This window comes from Pyrgilauda ruficollis, unplaced genomic scaffold, assembly GCF_017590135.1.
Source record: "Pyrgilauda ruficollis isolate IOZ18807 unplaced genomic scaffold, ASM1759013v1 scaffold1, whole genome shotgun sequence".
In the NCBI taxonomy this organism is placed as follows: domain Eukaryota; kingdom Metazoa; phylum Chordata; class Aves; order Passeriformes; family Passeridae; genus Pyrgilauda; species Pyrgilauda ruficollis.
Window position 1 is genome coordinate 11802071 of NW_024508100.1, and position 20775 is coordinate 11822845.

General features: G+C 35.7%; 1 protein-coding gene across 4 annotated transcripts in view; it reads left to right on the forward strand.

The window, feature by feature from the left end:
• Positions 1-20775, forward strand: part of SLIT2 (slit guidance ligand 2) — a 255996-nt gene that overhangs the window by 65928 nt on the left and 169293 nt on the right. The gene's annotated exons all lie outside the window — the stretch shown is intronic.

The window sequence follows — 20775 nt, forward strand, 5'->3', positions numbered from 1 at the left end:
TTTGCTTAGGTGAAATATGCTTTCAGTGCTATGGGTGGACTTTATTATTTCCTTAGACTTGTTTTTATAAGTATTGGTATGTCAAAATTCCCTCAATTTAAAACCAGTGAAGCAACCAGGGCATGAAAAAACCTACCCTCTGTAAAACGATGTTTTGGTTCTTAGAACAGCTTTTCATCTGATACAAACAATAGTTTTATATAATATTCAGTAATTAGTAATTCTTAAAGTGAAGACATTTCTTGGGTATCCTTCTTTCTGTTTTGAAAGATGATTAATGAAATGTTCACAATAGTAAACAACCAAAATCCTGACAGTTACAACTGAGGTATGGCATCTACTTTTGAAATTTTGACTAAAGCATTTGTGTTTTTTATAGCATATCCTTCTTGACAAGTTATGCTTGATCAGTGTACATCTTCAATAAGGGTTTTATATTTGAGTAGTTTGCTGTAAACTTTAATGAAAAAGTATTGGTGGTCAGTCTTTATTACAAGAAGAAAAGAAATACTGGAAGTTTTTAAATTTTTTTTTTCTTAAGGGGGTCCTGAAGAAGCAGTTCTGATAGAAAGGCACTATATGTCATAATTAACCCTCTTAAATGATCAGATTAAAGAAAAATTGTAATTGTCTTTTGAGTTTATATTCATCTCTGCAATTAGCAATGCTGTCCCTAATAGGTAAATTTGCCATGGATCTAAACGCTTGCATTTTTTGAAGGATGAACAATGGTTAGGTGGTGGAAGTAATGGTCTGTCTCAGAATCTGGGTTATATTGTTAAGGTAGCCTTTTGAAGTTGATGTCTGGAGACAGACAAACACCACTGCTGTTTAAATCAAGTAAGTGCTAGTAGAGCCATTTCTGCTTCGTGATTGCATTTATTTGGAGGTTGCTAGTAGCAGGTGCTAAGTTTATAATTTTCCCTATGGTCTTCTTAGTCTTAGACAAACTGTGTCAATTTTCTACCCAGCTGTTTGGGAACATGTTACATGTTTTCTTTTAACAACTTTCATTTGCACTCTTACTTTATAAAATCACCTACCTTGAGAGGAGGATAAGGCTCTCCTAATGAGTTTAATATTTCCCTTGATTCAGTTGGAACTACATTAGTTTTTTCCTCTTTGATCAAGTGCTCATTATTGACTCATTGATTCATCTTATGGCAGCAAAACATTCAAGCCTAGATTTTTCAATAAATCAATGGGTTTGCTTTTTTTTAAGCAAAAGAAATGTTTCTGGAAGTTGGCTTACAGTGTTTATATGACAAATCACAGAGGTGGTGCAAAAATATCCATATATGGATAAAAGTATGGGACAGGGAATTAAATGGGGCTTTTGATCTGTGAATGCTGGGTGTTATTCTCATGTTCACCATCATCACAGCCTATTGCTTGGAAAAGATGGTATGGAAAATGGGCAGAATTCTTAGCTGAGCCAACAGTCTCTTTTTATGTATTGGTAACACACGCTTTCAAACTTTCATCAACTTGCAGCATGGCTGCCTAGTAACACAATTTAGAGCAGAGCTATTTCTACAAGATAAGTTTTTTGGGAATTTTGCAGGGGAATTCACCATGTAAACCAGATCTGTGCCTTCAAAATGCAATTAAATATATAATAAATAAACAGGATAAATAAGTCTTAAGCAATTGCATGCAGTGATTTGGCAGAGTACCTGGGATGAAAATAGCTCATTTTTGCATCTAGTTCTATCCCACTAATTCTGAAAGTTTTTGGTTGATTGCTTTCAAAAGTTTCTTTTTCCCAAACACTGTTTTAAACAACTTATGGACACCTTCTGAAAGGGTACCATTCAACTTAATCTCTTTACTTCCCATGGAAACTATTGACTTTTATAACTTAATACTGCTCTGTTTTAATTTTTTCATGTAGATGATGTTCAATGCTCTATCTCACAGAACATTTGAAAGTGTTCACTGTCAGCCATTTTTACTTACAAAGCAGGTTTTAGCATTACTGGTCTCAGAACTGTTTTATTCTCATAATAATTACTACAGAGAAGTAGATACATACTATCAGTCTAGAGTGCCAGGTACTTTAATACTTTAATATTGTAAATATACATATATATAGATATATACAAGGGAGTAAGGACATATCCATCTCAACTCTTCTTACTGTCTGCCTTCAAATAACATTTTATTGAAATTAATTTTAATACTGTATTTATAGCTTATACTCCTAAAGCAACACATTCAAAATCTGAATAGTAAATAATGGAGTGATTTGCTATGGAAGTGAACGCTGATTTAGGTTTATCCCTCCTGTCACGTAAAGGGATGTCTTTCACTAGATCAGATTGTTCAAAGCCCTGTCCAGAGAGGCCTTGAACATTTCCAGGGATAGGGTATCCATAACTCCTCTGGGCACCCTGTTCTAGTACCTCACCACTTTTACAGGGAAGTATTTCTTCCTATTAGCTAATCTAAATTTCTTCTCTCCCTCCTTTTCCCAACACTATGTTCCCATGTAAAAAACTCCCTCCTTTTTTAAGCTCTCTTCAAGTACTGAAAAGGCTGCAGTGAGGTCTTTATTCTCTCCTCCAGCCTGAAAAGGCCCCACTTGCTCAGCCCATCTTCATAGGAGGGATGTACCATCCCTCTGATTATCTTCATGCCCTCCTCTGGACTTGCTCCAATAAATCCATGTCCTTTCTGTGCTGAGGACCCCAGAACTGGATGCAGTGCTCCAGGTGGGATCTCACCAGGGTGGAGAATCCCCTCTTTTGACCTGCTGACTATGCCGGTTTTGATGCAGCCCAGGATGCATTTGGCCTTCTGGGCTGCAAGCACACACACAGGCTGGTCCATGTCCAGTTTTTCATCTGCCAGACCCTTCATGCGCTTCTCCACAGGGCTCTGCCAATGACTTTTTCTCTCTCAGTCTATACCCCTGTCTGGGAGTGCTGTGACCCAGCTGCCGTGCGTTGCACTTGGACTTGCTGTAAATTTCATGAGACTCTAATAGACCCACCTGGTTTTCCCAGGTCCTTCTGGCTGGCATCTTGTCCTTCAATTGTATTAACTGCACTGCTAAACTTCAGGTCATCTCCCAACTCTCTGAGGATGTTGCTTCCAACACAGAACCTTGAGGGATGCCACTTATAACTGTTTTTTTTATCTATCTTGCATATTTTTTCCTACTTTCAAATCTTTAACTTACTCCCAACACTATATTACCAATTATAATTTATTTTTACCTTCAGATTTATCACTGTGAACTTTTCTCCAATTGATTATTACCTCCTTTGTTAGAATTTCTTTGTAATTTAATATAATTCTTTGCACAAGTTTGGAAAATTAGAAGTGGCCTCAGTATTTCCATTCTTTATTTAGACAGGAATTAACTTCAGTAGAATAGCAAGTGGATAGAATGAGCTGTTTTCATCCAGCTGAAAGTTTAATCTAGCGGAACACTACTGATTGTATTAACTTGACGGGGTTAGTAATTATATTTAGAGAAGGCATATTGTTTCTTTCTGCCATGCTGCATAAAATAAAGGTTTGCTGATTGTTGTTGCAAAAATTGGACCCTCTTTGTATTGTAATAGTCTAAAAATAAAATTGAAGTTCCTAGTAGAATCTGATACTCTCTGGGCAACCAATATGGTTTGTAGCAACTGATGTCACATAGATTTCTGAAATTATGCATATGTGTTGAACACCCAGAGTTTTCAGGCTTTTTTCCATTTTAATCAAAACCAACTGTGTCATTATTCTGTTCCTTCTCCTTTTTCCAACCAATATTTGGTTTCTGTTGCATGATTTATGAGTACCTGTTGTAGTCTTTTGTGTTGATAGTGTTTACCCATCTGGGCTGTCTTAATTTTAGTCCAGCATAATGTGTCTTTTGGCTGGTGTGCTCTTTGCTGTCAGTCTCTCTTTCCTGAAACCAAAATGTGCAAGGAATTTAACACCTGTGAAGTGATTCCAGAAGGAGGTAACATTAGTGAATCCATTACTTGCTGTTGTTGTTGCAATAAAGTAATAGTTAAGATCAAGAAAAAGCCCAAGCACAATGATTTAACAGTCAGTAGAAGTAATTTAAAGGAGCCAGAATTCACTTCTTGTGTAACATAACTAAGAAAACAAAGCTCCTTTCTTTGCATGAAGCTAAATCCATTGTCTCTGTACATTTTTGTATTTTACTTTTTGAAGGGTGTTTTTCTGTTCTGTGAAAGTTCTATTTTACTAGAGAATAGATGAAATGTTATAAAAAGAGGCCCACTACATTACAAAAGAAGCTTTTCACAGACACACAAATTCAGTAAGCCAAGTTGCATTTTGAAGCAAAGACATTTAAACATATATGTATTTACATATCCCTTAATTCACAGACTTATCACAGGCTCAAAAATGATAAAATAAATCACCCCTTCTTCTGATTGGTTCCCATTGCACAACAGAAGTAATTCCTGATGATTTGGTAATGGATAGATGTAATTTGGAATTGTTGGATGGCAGTTTTGTCTGTATGGGGTTTGGTGGCCAGGTTTTGGTAGTGAGGGGGAAAGCAGGGCTGCAGGGGTGGCTTCTGCTAGAAGCTGCCAGAAGCTTCTGCCGTGTCTGGTTGAGCCAGTGCCAGACTGCCCAGGATGGACCTGCTGCTGGCCAGAGCCAAGCCCATCAGTGTCCTGTGAGGAACCTGTGCTGGAGCAGGCTCCTGGCAGGACCCTGAGGAGAGAGAAACCCACTCTGGAGCAGCTTTGGTGGCAAAACCTGAGACCTCCATGGGGGACCTGCAGTGTTCCTGAAGGACTGCACCCAGTGGAAGGGATCCCCACTGGAGCAGCTCATGGAGAGCTGCAGTCCATGAAAAGGACTCAGGTTGGAGAAGTTAATGAAGGACTTTTCCATGAGAGGGACCCCGTGCTGCAGCAGGGGAAGGAATCCTCTGAATGAGTAGAAAAGCAGCAGCAGAGACAGCATATGATGAACTGACCCCAGCCTCCATGCCCTGTTCCCCTGTGTCGTGGAGAGAGAGGAGGAACTGGAATTTCAGAGTGAAATTCAGCCTGTGGAGGAATGGGAGGAAAGTGTTCCAAGATTTGATTTGATTTGTCATTATCTTCCTCTGATTCGATTGGTAATAAATTAAACTAATTTCCCCACGTTGAGTCTGTTTTGCCCATGACAGTAATTGATGATTGATCTCCCCTACCCTTACCTCGACCCAGAGACTGTTGTATTTTCTCTCCCCTGTGCAACTGAGGAGGGGAGGGATAGAGTGGCTCTGGTGAGTGCCTGGTATCCAGCTGGGGTCAAACCACCCCGCTGTCTTACCTAGACCATAAGGTTTTTCTTCCCCACATTTGAAATCTTTGATAAATGAAAATGTACATATAAGTAATATGATTTAACTTACATTAAAAAGCTGAAATAAAGAAAACTTATATAAGCTTTTCCTTTATTTTTCAGCTGTCTTTCAGTTTAAATAGGTAGAGATGACTGACAGTGCGTGTTAACACCTAATGAAGAGCAGACAACTCTTTCTGGGAGAAACTTAGCATAGAATTTTTTTTTTCTCCAAAGTGTACCCCCAGCTGACATCTCTTGAGTGGCTGAACAAGTAATCTTGAATCTCTTTGTTCAGTGTTCTTGGACTAGTTTTTTGGGGTTCTTTTTAGATAACCAACCTATTTTTGTAAGCATTTTGATCTTTCTTTTTTTAAAAAAAAATCTTTTTAAAAGAAGCTTTACACATTCCACAAATTTATTTTGCATATAAATGGGATGGAAATAAGAAATGTCTATAGAACCTATTTTAAGAGGACTCTCAGTATATTTTCATTTTACCAGAGAAACAGTAAGTCTTTGCTAGTGGCTTCCTTTTTTTCATTGTAGTGTGGAAAACATATAAGAATTTTCAAATCCTACACTGCTTTCTGTGAACAGTTGATTATATGGGTGTGTTGGTGTATTTGCTCACTATATAGAAGGTCAGACACCTGTGGGGGGAGCTCTGCATATTATTGGGGCTAATATGATTAAAGCATTTGTTCTACACTTGAAGAAACAAATAAGTTGTATGATGAATCTGGTGACTAAACAGATATAAAATATTCATGCTGTAGTAATCTGAATCTGATTGATGATGTGACTGTTGATCTGTTTCTTTTCATGAGGTTTATACAAATTTCTAATTATGCCATTCATATGGAAATATCATATTTAAGATGACTTAATTTATGTCAGAGTGGATTACCAAAAAATAAACATCTGGGATTATTTCCTTTTCAAAGTTAAGAGGATGCATAAGCAAAATGTTTAAACATTTCTGACATGTAGTATTTTATAAAAACATAGTTCAATATTGTGCATTAATTATCTTTAAGATGTGCAAACACTCTTTTGTGCTTTTATCAAGTTCTTTGAGTGTATGGAGAAATAAAGGCCTAATCATAAAATATTTATAATTTATTCTCAAGAAATTAAGCAAATAAGTAGTCCAAAAAACAACTGGTGAAGTTAAGAAATGCTAGAAATTTGCAGTAGGAACATGTTGGTAAATGCAATGACTGGAACAGATTTTGAAAGTTGAATTATATTAGTGTAAAGTATGGTAGGAACAGTGCATGCCTGCCAGTCAACTGTTCAAGGAAATATTATAAATCTTCTTAAATTATATCGAGAAATTAAATTGAGTCCCCTCTTATTCATCCAGCAGAGTTTCTTGAGGATTTAGTACATGCCTTTAAATTTCTTGATTGCTTTGTCTTTTTCTGTTCAGGCCATGAAGCTTTTGAGCAGTAATCATTCCTCCTGTGGTTGGTACATTTGTGGAATGCACACCCTTTATCAGTGTAGCATATAGAACAAACCTTGATTACTGGAGGCCCTAAACATTATTTGTGCTTTAAAGCATCTTAAAATTTCAGTTATTATTAATGGTTATTTCCAAATGGAGACTGGTTGAAAAGCATACTCTTTAATCTTACTGAATTGTATTAATAGCTCCTTGGCAGTTTTCCTTTCTGACTTCTACAGACAAGGTCAGTCTGTGTTTCATCTGTCCCATCCCTCTGTTTTGAAATTTTAAATTTGCTTTAAGGCAGAACACAATGTCATTTATCCTGTGAAAAATAACTGCAATATTTGTTGCTTGTAGTTTTCTTTTTTGTGAGTGCATACACAACATTACCTTTCAAGTACCTAAGCTGGTACTGAAGCATAACAATTTGGACATGATGTAGGATGGGGTTTTTATTTTCTAACTGCCTGTTTGTGGGCTCAGTGCATGAATGAATGACTAGAAGTTTGTGAGATGAGGCTTTGCTGTCACCTGAACCCTGTCACACACAGGTAGCCCAAAGCCTTGCCTTGTTCTGGTAAAGCATCAGTGAGGCAGATAATGACTTTGCCCTGAGATCTCTGTAATCAGTGTTTGTATTATATATGCAAAGTACCTTACTAAAAAAAAAATCATTTTTGATTTAATTTCTGTCTATGCTGTTTGGATTATAGCACATCTTACTAGTGACATTACTCTCAATAGGTTTTGGAGAAAAGATGATTAATTTTCTATGTTGACATAGCCAGTCAAGAAGCTTCTGAATCTTATTCATTACAGAGAACATGTTACTTTGAGAGCATGACAGTGATATCGATCATTATGTTGTGCTATCACTTTTGTATTGCTCATATCTTTAATTTCTGTACAAAATCTAAAGGATATAACATCTGTCCATGTTTGCTGACTGGTCTTCCCGTTGCTGCTGACACAACATAGAATGATAACTGTGTGAGATTTTTATTTACTTGTTCTCTATCAATTTCCTTCCAGCTTTTGGTGCTTGATTGAATTAGTGTGGCATAGTGATTGGTACTTACTGTGAGTTCACAAATCTGAAAAACATATTACTGTAGATTGTTTTGTTCTTTTTCTGCTGCATCTGTCTGGTTCCTGCTCAGAATGTAGGAGAAAGATTTTTTTTTTTTTCCTCCACATTGCATTTACATGTTCCGTGGATTAAGAGTTATTTAATGCATATTTCTTTTCTGATGACATTTTTTACTGTTCATAGAGGTAGTCACAACTCTACTAGGTAAAAGTTTAAAAGAGGTATGTGATTTTGTTAGTTTGTAAAATGAGTTGTAGCTATTGTGCCTAAGGATTTTGTGCTATATAAATACAACAAATTAGAAAAATATGATTTGCTGTTCTTTAAATGGTTCCCACAAATTATAAGCTTAAACCGTTTCTGTGTTTTAATGTTATTTAGAAGCTTTCTGATAACATCTAATATCTTTATTTAATTCTGAGAACTATGGAATCTTTTCAAAATACTTACTCAGTATTAGAAAGTAATTTTGAGAGCTAAGTCTCAATTAGTTCTCATTACTTGACTCTGAGTTTCGACTGGCCTTGAGTACCTTCTGCAAACCAATGACACATGCTGTCAGGTACATGAAGCACAGTAGCAGGAAAGACGTTTTTCACAAGAAAAACTGTTTTCTCTTTTATAAAAAGTTCAGAGAAAATATTATTTTATGCATTTGCAGAGCTTTAGATTTCTGAATTATTTTGATAACCTAGCACGTCTTACTCCTTAGGTTGAGTTGGCTTCCTGATGTTTGGTGGGAGGATATAAGGCAAGGGAGTGAAGACTACAATTCTCTTCTGGGAAAAGAATAAGGAATATAAATAAAACTGATATTTGCAAAATGGGATTTAAAACTCAAAGCAAACCTCTGCTCTATTTATTTTGAAGGATCTAAGGATGGAATTGTCATCTTGCCATATTCAGTTCAAAGCGAAGCACTGAAGACATTAGATTTGTTTTTCTTGTGTTCTGAATTCAGCTGACATTTTCATGTTTCTTACAACAAAACTTTTTTTGGCTTTAATGATTAAATCAAATTCAGTGCTGAAGGTAGTACTTCCTTATGAGTAAATAAAGTAATCGACTATGGACAAAAATTAAAATGTCATGTTTTCTTTTATAATGAGAGCTGAACATGTCATGTATCTGCATGAAAAGGAATAGAGCTTTCTGCCTTACACAGCACATAAGGACTGTTCATCATGAAGTATCAGAAATTAATTTCAAGTGGAGCCTACAGCTTGCAAAGCAAAAGCAAACTTAAAAGTGATAAGACTTAGTGAGCAGTATTTCTGAAATAAGAGTGATTTTTCCTCCAGCTTTTACTGAGGTATTTACAAGTTTATGAATGCAAATACTGGACATCAAGGGTTCACTGAAGTGAGTAACACTGTAGATTAATGTCTTGGAAGTAGGTATAAAATTTGGCTGAAATTTTGCCAGATAGATATATTAATAGGAAACAAAGGCACTTCATTGCAATTACAAGTCATCCAGTGACACTTTGAGTAATCAACTCTAATATTTAGCTAATCAGTTCTGGATATAAAACAATACCCTGGCATCTAAATCAGCAAACATGAAAGTGTGCAGACATGAAAGTGAGCTTACAGAAAATCAATAGTCAAAGATGCTGTTCATATACCCTATGCAAGCAATAAAGGTTTTACTTCTGAATTTTTTTAAGTAACTGATTAGGCTGATCAGGCTAAGTCTGGACTGTGCCTTGTTCACTGCAAAAAGCTCTTTCTGTTTAGATGATGGCTATGGGAAGCTCCACACTTCTGTGTTTTCACACCCCCTTAACTTTTTAGCTGAAATACTATGCAGAGAACAAGCAGAAAGGGCAGGAATGCTATTTTGACAAGTATATAGAAGATGTGGAGCTAAAGTACCTACAATGCCTATTTCTTTCCTGGTTTTCATAATTTTTAAATGTATGACTAACAGTAAACACGGGTAAACTCTTCTAGGTGGTGAATGGGAAGTAAATACAGTGGCGAATGCAGCTATTTAAAGATGGGCATGCAGCTGCTTTCCTAGTCTTGTCCATGCTATTAGGAAGTGGCTTTTCTTGGAGGAGAGGATTAGGAATGCATCTTCTCAAAATTAAAACTAGACACAGACTTTTTTCTTACAAGAAGCAAAAACTTTCATTGCACTCCTCCTCATTGCTCTGAAGTAAAAGCTTTGAGCAAAGCTATAATGCCATATATTTTTATTCTGTGCCAGATTTCTAATAAAAACTGTGGCAAAGATGCCATTATATTACTGTAATTCACTTAAGACAATATGATTTTCTCACTACTTAACATATATTGAGTTTGTCACAGACATTTTATGAATATCTCTGAGTTACAAAGGAATAAAGAATCTGGAGTAAAGAATGTATAAATTTTTCCCAATATGGAATGTTACTAGTATGTTTGACAAAGAATGTGATATAATGGAGCTCTAGTCCAAACAAGTCGTCTGTTTATTGTAAAATTGATTACAAACTCATAAGATAACTTCTCATTGGCATATTTTCATTATGTTGTGTTATTTGCTCTTCTGGACCTGTGACAAAGGTCTTAGGCATCTAATAATTTTTAGAAGTTAAAGTGAAGTTGTGAAGTTATTCCTGATTTTGCTCATGATATCAAAAGCACTTCTGTAGCTGTGTTTAACAGGGAGGGGAGAAAATACTTAACATTTTGCTTTCTATTGTCTTTTTTTTTTTGCTCCTTACAAATAATCTGTGGTCAGCAGGACCCAGCAAGGAGTCGCCTTTTCCTCCAGATGGTTGTGACATTTGAGTAAACCTTGGAGGATTAAAGGCAGTCTAGTGAGCACTCACTGTAAACTCCTGATGCAATGTGACAGTCCTAATCTGGGTCCTGGGCTGATTAGATGGTAAGAGCACAAAGCGGGGGAAAAACCCAAGTGCAAAATAACCATTTGCACTGATGAAAGACACTGAGCAAAGCCCTGTATCCTACGTTTAGACTGAAGATTCTGTACATGTAAAAACTTAGGCAAGTTAAGTTTTCATGTATAACTTACTAGCTGTCTGTACAATAACTTCACTTGGTGTAAAGCTTTTCTGTGTGTCACTGAATGAGCACAGCTTGATGTAAAAGTTTTTTTTTCTGTATATTGAAGAGAGTTTGCAAACAATCCAAGTGGTTAAACGATGGTAGAAAATACAGAAATTGATCTGAATGAGACTCTGAAATCTGATTATGCATCATCACCATCTGCTGTAGCAGGATAATGGAGAGTTAGACAAAGATATATTCTACCTTTATTTGAAAAAATGGAAAAACTTCACTATATTACATTTTAAATGTATATACATATAAGGAGAACTTGTTTGCATAATGGAAAACTTAATCAGAAATTATGTTCTTTATTATTACAGTTCTAAAGATCTAAGATATATTTAATTTATTATTATTTTGATATATTAAAATAAGGAAACAGTTGCTAAATTATTTGGTTTTTTTCCTGTTCTTAATTTTTAAAAGCAGAATATTGAACTTTCAAAAAATGGTATGGCAACAGGTGTAAGTATTCAGCATTGTACATCTTAATTTGTTTTAGCTGAATGAATGTTAGATTATACACCTCCTGGTACAAGAACAATGCTTTGAGTCTGGCTTGTATATTTGCCTGCTTATCTATAGATTATTTTTACTGCACAGCAGTTGAGTAATTTGTTCCTTTTCCAAGTCTATCAGTCCAGTATTTTATTTTCAAAGGTGAATCTGTTATATCTTTCGTTTTATGATCTCCACCCTTACAATGGTTTTTTTTACCCCCCAAGGTATTTTGCTGCTGTAGTTAGAGGTATTACAAAAATATCTGCTGAAAATAGGACAAGTACTTGATGATTTATTCTTGGAAATGTAATTCTATTGATATTCTAGGGAATAAACTAGGGTGTTTAGTGCTAAATATGTAACTCCTGGTAGTACCAAACATACTGTGAATTTTCAGTTATTTGTTTGGTATTACAAGATTGTGTGTTTCTGCAAAGCTCAAAAAAAACCTTAATTATGGTTGCTTATTTGCTGAACAGAAAATCACTTGCACAGAAGCTGTGAGAGTTCAAAGGAAGTCCAGTCAGATTAATTTATTTAATGAAATCTACTAAATTATTTCTGTACATACTGAATTTCCTTTACAAACACTTTAATTAAAACATCAGGCTTCTTTTTAAAAAGAAAGAGACAAGCTTTAAGGCTTATGCAAATGGGTCATAAATGCTAATGGCAGAAAATTGTGCAAATTCATTTCTGGTCGCCCTATATAACATGAATCATTTGGATGCATTATTCAAAAGAAAATGCTTTTTTAGCAGTTTCATTAAAAACATGGCTGTAAGAAATAACAAAAAATATTTCACCATATTCTTATTTTTTTTACCTATCTTGCAATTGAAAAACCACTGAGTAGCTGTCTGGCATCCAAGTTGTGTCTCCTTAGAACCACCACCAAGTCACTCAGATGAGTGGGCTGGAATTCTTAGGTTTTGAGAAAATCCTCTGTAAGCATGAGATAAGAATGTGAAAAAGAGCAAGCTTGACCTACCTTAAACTATCCCAACAGGGATCTAAATTATATCTTCAAGGGGTTGAACTGGTTACGAGCTGTGAGTGACTAGCAATCTCCCACACCTTGTTATCTTTGCTGTATGTCAGGACTGTGCCTAGACCAGAACGACAAATGTATTAGAAATACCACAGTACAAAGTTTAGTGCTTTAAGCAAAGGTTCTTAATCCTTTTACTGTATTCTGCCAAAACTGGAGTTAAAGCAATGCAAAAATTAATCAGCCCTCTGCTCACCCCATTTCCAGGTTTGTTTTTATTTTATTTCTTATCCTATTTAATGTAGTCTGCATTTATAGCTCCTGGTGGTGGGAATACAATGGTGTTGCTGCAGGCTTCCCTTTAATGGATCCTTGCCAAAGATAGCCATTGTTCCCATTGCTTGAGGTTGCTCAACTGTGCAAGGTTGCTTGGAAACCCTCTACTGAGTAAAACCTTCCAATCATTTTCCTTTACCTCCCAAGTCCTACCAGTTGAGTGCTTAGGGATTCAGAGGAGGATCACAGTCAATGTGGTTGCTTTTTGTGACCTTTTTGATGCTAAACCAATGACCTCTTAAATGCAGCACTGTAGCATGCACGACTATCTGGCTAAAAAACAAACACTACACTAGCCAAGAGGTAATGTCATCCACAAAAGCAGTTACCTGGTGATTTTAAAAATCCTGGACTAAGGAAAAGGCCTAACTAGTTGTTATGTTCTGCTTTAGGTTAAACCATTGAGAAACAGATTACCTTTAAGTTATGCTGTGCTGGTTCTTCTCACATGCCATGTGATCAATTCTAAGCAAACCTGATGCTCGATATGCCTAGGTTTTCCCTAGCATGCGCTTCCTTTTATCATGCTGTTTCCTTTGCTCACATTGCAGCAAGCAAATCAATTGTATTTGATAAGCATTTCAGAGTGAATCAGTCATTATTAGCTTGAGCAAGCTGGTGAACAGGATAAATCAAATCCCATGCTTATTTATATAATTTAGTTTGGTCCACAAATAAGTGACCTAAACAATCCTGCTTCTTTGTCTGTTAATGTTAAACCAATTACTCTTTTGAGCAGCTAGTATGCTAAATCTTTTCAGTTGGTTTATAAACCATGTTATTTATGTATATGAGAAGTGCTGAGATTGATGCCTTCTTGGTTGTAGATATTTCCTTAATACAAAGGACACAAACAGTCTGCTGTAATGTGATGTGAAACATTGGCTGGTATTGTATTTTCTTGCTGGGGAATTGAATATTGCCATCACTGTTCTCCAAGTAGCACGAACTAAAAATCTGTGAGGGGAAAAAGGTTGCTACATGATAATTTAATCTGCTTTCTATTCTGATAGAAATATTCTGATTCTCTCTGCCACTACTTTGAGATAATAATTTAAGTATTACATTATACATTTTCCTGTGTATTGGGATATCACTGCTGACTTGGCTCCATGAGATTTTATGTGTAATGTCATGCTGGCACACACCCCAGGATATTTGGGTTTCCTTGGAATGTATTTGCCCTGTGCCTTTCTCTTTTTCCTGACACCCAGCCTTCTCCATTCCTCTTAATACTAAACTGTTACTGATATAACTGACAAATGTTTATTTTTTATGCATCCCTTAAACTTTTATGAGCACTGCATGATGCTGTTCATTGAGTTCTGAAGATATAAAAAAATGAATGAATTATACTTGAAGGACTGGCACTAAAGGACAAATTATATGTACTGCCTCTTTTCATTTGCACCCAAATTTTTTAATTAGTTCACAGAACCAAAGCAATTGTGTCTTTTCCCAAAAGGTTTTAGGCCAGTTGTAAACTTAAGGTAGCAGGTTGGACTGAAATAATAACAGTTCTCTAGGATATGAATGAGAGCAGAGGGGCTCTGAGACGTCCTAGTCTGCTTATAAGCACTGTGTAAAATGAAAGAGATAACTAGATTTAGGATGTGCTTGTTTCTTTCCATTTTACTTAATAGAATAAGGGTTGTGAGTTCGGGCTCTTAAACCCCCAAGTTTACATAGTCACATGGAAAGTCTAATCATATTTAGGCCAATAACTGAGTAATAGAAACAAAAGCATTTTAAAAATGTTAAAGTCATTTTATAAAAGATACAACACAGCTAACTTGTCCCTCTGTCAGCATGCTGGAAACTGTCTGGCAATTCCTCCTTGATGCAATTCAATAATACATGTGGGAGTCCCTAAGCACAGCAGATTCTTGCTACAGAATGAGATTCATGGCTGTTGTAGCAAATACTGCTAAGTTCTCAAATCAAGAGCCTGTCTTATAAGAACATCTTTTGTGTCAGTAGGAATCCCAAAGGGATTTTGTTATCTAGTGCCAATGGTATTGTCCAGAGCTTCATAGCTCCAGGTTACTAGAATAACCAGCAATTTCTGTACATGTGTATGGATAAAATGCCATTCTCTGGATTTTTGGGGTCATCATCTATTTTTTTTTTCCCCTACTGTAATTCTGCTAACTTTGAATGTAGATTTTTGTGTTTTCAGTCTGTAACTGTAGTAGCAGGATAGTATTTTGTTTTGCTATAGATAGAACCACTCTTACAAAGTCTTTACTCAAGTCTTTTAACTGGTCTTTCAGGTGCTGTGAAACTGATAGCTTAATCAGTATAGTATAGCAGGCTGTCAAATGTAGCAGGTTCTGCTCAACTGGAAAAAGTAACATAAAATTTGAGACCACTTTGCACCTGAGTGGAGCAAAATCTAACAATCCTGTTAGATTCTTAAAAAATTACAATTTTTTTCTCTGCTTGTTCTGTATATTTATGAGATGTAGACATATGTACTTCTGTATCTAAATTAACTTAATATTTTTTCCTGCTTCAGTTGGACAAGAGTTTCAGTGTTGGGAAACACAATTTCAGTTTTAGCAGCCTTGGAAGGTATTTATCACTACTGCTGCAAGAACCCACAGGTGCCAATTGCAGTCTAATACAGAAAATACTCAACAGTAGTTCTAGCCTGTGAACCATCATGGAGCAGCTGAACTATTTTTGGAAAATCAGAAATAGCAAACATCTCCAGCATTAAATAATAAAGGAGGTAGAGATTATTGTTTTGAAAAACAGTTTATCATTAGTTTTTTTGTTTGTTTGTTTGTTTTTAAGAGTATTCAGTAGATTTGTCTTGTATTAAAGCTACTTCTGTTAAAAGGCTGGGTGTCAGGAATTTTTTTACAATTTGTTGTCTTAATACTATTTTGTATAAGAGTTTTTGGGAAGCTCACTGTAAGAATACAGTTTAATTTTTTCTTCCAGTAACTTTTTTCTATTTTAATGTTTGTTTTGCTTTTTAGCTTTTCTTAGACTTTGTTGAGGGTTTTTTTCCCCAAGAAGTAGTTTGTGAGAAGAGTTGAGTTATAAGCCTGAGTCTTCACAAAACCACCTTACTTTCAGAGTAAATACACTACAGGAAACTATGTGTATTTGGACTTTTGTATAAACCCAGCTAAAGTGATATTGCATATCAAAATGGCATATCTCTCCTCCAGAGTCACTGAAAGTATTATAGGCTATATACATACATAAAGTATTTTTGCTTAGAAAAATTCACTCTTGAGTGAGCAAGAACTCAAGGAGGGGGAGAAGATCCCAAGATCTTTAATCAGTCCGACCCATTGTTTCTTTTGCCATTCTTGAATTAATTGTCAGGGTCCATCTTTATTCTTTTTAATTACTAAAAGAATATCTGGGGGAACTTGATAGTATAAGTAGCTCAGACTAAGACATTCAGTATTGAGGATTTCAGCTGAGAGTCTAGTGATGCCCCAGGTGAGAAGAGAACATTCCTTGTGCATCTGCAAGAGGGGTAAGACGGTGCACTGAGAATAAGGTGCACCTGATAGGAATGGTACAGGAGGAGAGAGGACAAGGGCATTTATATGTTGGAGTGTAGGAGAACACAATGGAAGAGTATGGAGAGTATGAGAATGACACACTGTCATTCACAAAGAATGACAGTATGGAAAAGAGAAAGGATATTAATGAACTAAGGATTAGGAGGTATTATTGCAAACCTCATGACTGCTGGGGGAAGAAGTACCATTTTGTATTGGGAGTTGAGTCACTGTGATTTCTCAAAAGGAAACTGTAGTTTTGAGTTCCCAGACTCACACTTTGAACACTAAATATTATTTCTCATCATTATTTGGTACACATACATGTAAACACATGAGAATAAAAGCAGCACACTCTGTAAAAATGCAGAAAAATCTCTCTTTTTGCCCTGATTTGTGGAAAATCAGGTGTATTTGTGGCAATCAAGTCCTTGCAAGATAAAAGAGTGTTTTAAGGGGCTCTTCTTCAGTCGCAACTTAGTCATTAACCTAAAAATATCTTGGCATTTGGTGCTTGTTTTCAGCTATGATCTCATACACATATTTTATTTTAAAAACTTCTAGATTTCTCATGATAATGTGCAGTATATCACATGATTATATATATGTGTTTTCCTGAGTTTTCTTAAGAATTTCCTGTCATAAAGGTTCTTTAGCTCTCTGGCATTAGGTCTTAAATGACATAGAGTCCCTAGATGAATTTACTTTTATTGTCAATTACAACCTCTGAGTAGTAATGCATATATTTATACAAGCCAGCTTTGTTTCCTATCATCTATCAAGGACAGTCTTAACATCCTGCACGGAGGCTTCAATGGCACTTTATTAACACTTGGGAAATTCTCATGTGGTGTGAGCTTCATGGCATCCACAGACAAGCTCAGAGTCCAGGAGGAGTGTGTATGTAACACTCTTAGTTTGGAGAAGTACAAGAAGATACAAGAAGGTTTAAGTCCTGAACTTCAGCAAGGATTGGAACAAGTATCAGGGTCAGTAGCAGTCTACCATTTTAGTAAATGTCCTTTTGCACTGACTTCTCACAAGGTCTTATTCCATTTATTCCAACAGGATTACCTAAGCATGACAAAGTATCCTGTAGAGTAGCAACAAAGTAAAATTGGTCAAGAATAAATACAGCAATACTGTGAATAAAATATTTAGTAAATTTTTTATGTAGCAGAAAAAATCTGCTCAAAACAAATTCTAGATATTTTTGTAAATGAGTAATTTATTAAGTGAGTTCACTTTCATTTACTAAAAAAACCCAAGTTAATTTCTTTGCCCATTGGAAAGGAAAACCTGCAATATTTTATTCACTGAAAAAAGGGGATTGTAGTTACTTCATTTTTTTCCTTCTCATACATACATGTCCTTGAAAATACTTGATGTTGTCAAGGGAAGGAGAATTTACCTCTTCTGTTCCTTGCTATTGAATTTATTCTTGGGCTTGAGCTACACTACTGGTTTGAATTCTAAATAGATTCATCTCACATCCTTGCAGGATAGAATGGGATTAGTAGGAATACTATGGAGGAAAAATGACATATGAAAGTATCAAACTATCACAAAAAAGGGAAAAAGTATGGATTTCATTGCAGAAATAATATCTTGTAAATCACAGACTACTCATTATAAATTTGAAAGAAAAATGAGTCACTCTGCACCCAAAAGCTTATAGATTCGGAATTGTTATAGGAGAAGAGGAGTTTTAAGGAAGGCCGTAATAACTGCATAGTTACGAATGAAGTACTATTAATGCTCTGTTTTTAAAATACAACTGCAGTTAAAGATTCATTGTGTGCCAAATTAAAGGGTTCATTTTTAACTGGAGTAATAGATCTCGAAGGCCAGATCAAAGAATTGTCATTAAGTATAACTGTATTCAGAGACTAGAATTTTATGAAGTGGTTCCTGCATTAAACTGTATTTTGTACTTAAATGTGATAAAGCAGTAGAAACAGGCCAAGATAAGAGTTTTCAATTAGCCTCCTTGTCTTTTTGTCCAAACGAAGAGAAAAGCCAGTGTGTGCTTTTAGGGCTGAAAAATTAGTTAGTTAAATGTGCACCACCCCTTTAAACTGTTTCTGCTCTCTAAGCCTCCATTGTCTGAAACAGTGGGAAGCAAAATTCTCAGTAATCAAAAGATGTAAGGAGGAAAAAATCTGCATTAATATGATTCCAAATAGCAGTGAATAAAAACCAAGCCACAGATTTTGCTCTTGGATTTGGCCTCCATTAGCTGGAGCCTGTTTGAATTTTTAAATGTCATACTTCTGTTTTTATTGTAAGATTTGGTACAGTGAGGAAGCTTTCTGATAAAAACTATTGCAAGTACAGCACATTTGTTGGAAAAATATGTTTAAATGCATATGAATGTAAAACAACTAGAAAAATGGTTATTATGAACAGTAAAATGAAGTGGAATTTTGTGGATAGCTCTTGCTCAGGTGTCATATACAATTTTGAAATGTCCTGCTTAAAAATAAAAGGAAATCTTTGGGATTAAGTTTTTTTATTAAGTGAGAGAGAAACATTAGAGAACTATTAGCTGTACAGACTAAACAATGACAAGGCTATAAAACAGAATCCAATATGTGTGGTAATTTTTTTATAATGTAAAACACTTGCATAATGTATAGTATACTCTGTAGGTTTAAAAATTGAAGTAATATTTATTCTACCAGTCTGTACAGAAAAAATGAGAAAAGAATTTGGGTCATATATTTATGATCATTGCTTTAGATTTTACACTAGCAAAGAAAGTAAATTCGGAAGAATTTGTATCTGCTTTTCTTAATTTTCTTCTGTTTTTCTCTTGAGTTTTAGTTGTGTCCCAGACTGATGAATAAAATTGGGGCCACCTGTTTTCCATTGGGCCTGTTTTAGTTTCTGTAACTTTGTTATACAATATGCAAGTATTCTTATCAGAGTTATTTGGAAAGCTGTTGTGAGTTAATAAATATTAAAGAAATTAAATTAATAAACACAGTTATTTCTAGGTGTCAAGAAAGCCTTACAAAAATGGTTGTTTTATGGTGGAAAACAGTGATGTTTTGTGAAGGAACTTGTTCACTGGCATACAAAAGATGGAGGGTGCTTTAAAAATTAGGTTGTTTTACTGACCTGATTCTTTTGCTTTTATGTTGCCAAGGGTATAATGTGAAGCTTCTCAGCCTCCATAACTTACCAAAGGCATATTCCATAGAATGTCATGGCCAGAATAAAAGCTGGGGGAGTTACCAGGAAGGGAGCCGATCGCTGCTTGGAGTCAGGCTGGGCATCAGCCAGTGGGTGGTGAGCAGTTGTAGTGTGCAGCACTTATTTTGCTTCAGTTTTATTCCTCCTTCTCTCCACTTTCCATTACATTTACTAATATTGCTGTTATTATTGGTGGTATAGTTGACTTTGTTTTGATTATTAAGCTGTTCTTGTCTTGACCCCTGAGTTTTCCTTTCCAGTTCTCCCCGTGAGGGTGGGCTGAGGGGGAGTGAATGAGCTGCTCTGTGATACTCACTTTCCAGCTGGGGTTAAACCTCAGCATTCATGTTTTTGGATGATGTTGAGTAAAAAAAAGCTGGCTGTTTATGAATGCTGTTGCACTGGACAGTGAACACTCAAAGGATTCCTGGTATGTCGTGGGGCAGTTTGTGTTTCCTGGCTATGTAAGCTTCAAGTCAGTGCAGGAAAAGGCTTTCCTTGGCGCTCTGCAGGATGGGTGGTAGGCTTGTCTTGTCCAACATAGTGAGGAAATAGCTTTCTCATCTCCCAAAGTGTCCATGGTAAGGCACTCTACTTAAATCACACAAGAAAAGGAAGACCTTGGTCTGCTTCCAGTAAATAACCTATGAAGAATTCATATAGGATCACATCTTTATTGAAAAGTTAGGGATATGTAAATAAAAATTGTTGAAAAGATATTTTGGTAGCCTGAAACACAAACCTTTCTCCTGAGTAAAAAGAGAGGAGGAAGAGTCATGTGCCTATAAAGTTTATGTGAGGAATATTAAGTCAACTGCATGAATGTCGTTTGCTACACTTTTTTTGCAGGGTAGTGCTATACTCTGGACATAATTTGGAAATGAAAGGAAGAAGCTTGAGGTGTCAGGTAGTGTTACTGTCTCACAAACATGGAGAGAGGGAGGTGAGGAACAATCAAAGGTAGAAAAAAAGATAAATTGTGAGTTGAGAGAGAATATTTTTATATTTTGTCCTAAATTTAGGAGTAGCATTGCTTCCAAAATGTTGTTATTACTGTGGTTATAAAGAAAGGATTGATCATCTTATCACATGGGAAAAAGAACTTTGATGTGCATCAGTGGTATGCTATGAAAATTCACAGAGATTTCACTGAAAATCTAATTTAGCTGTCAAGATCACTCCAATCTTATTTTAAAATAAAGATAAAGCTAGGTTTAGTTTCAGATAATGCTTTTTAAATTCGAACTTTACCTTATGGGTTTTTTTGCAGTTTTGGTTCCCATCAGTTATTGTTT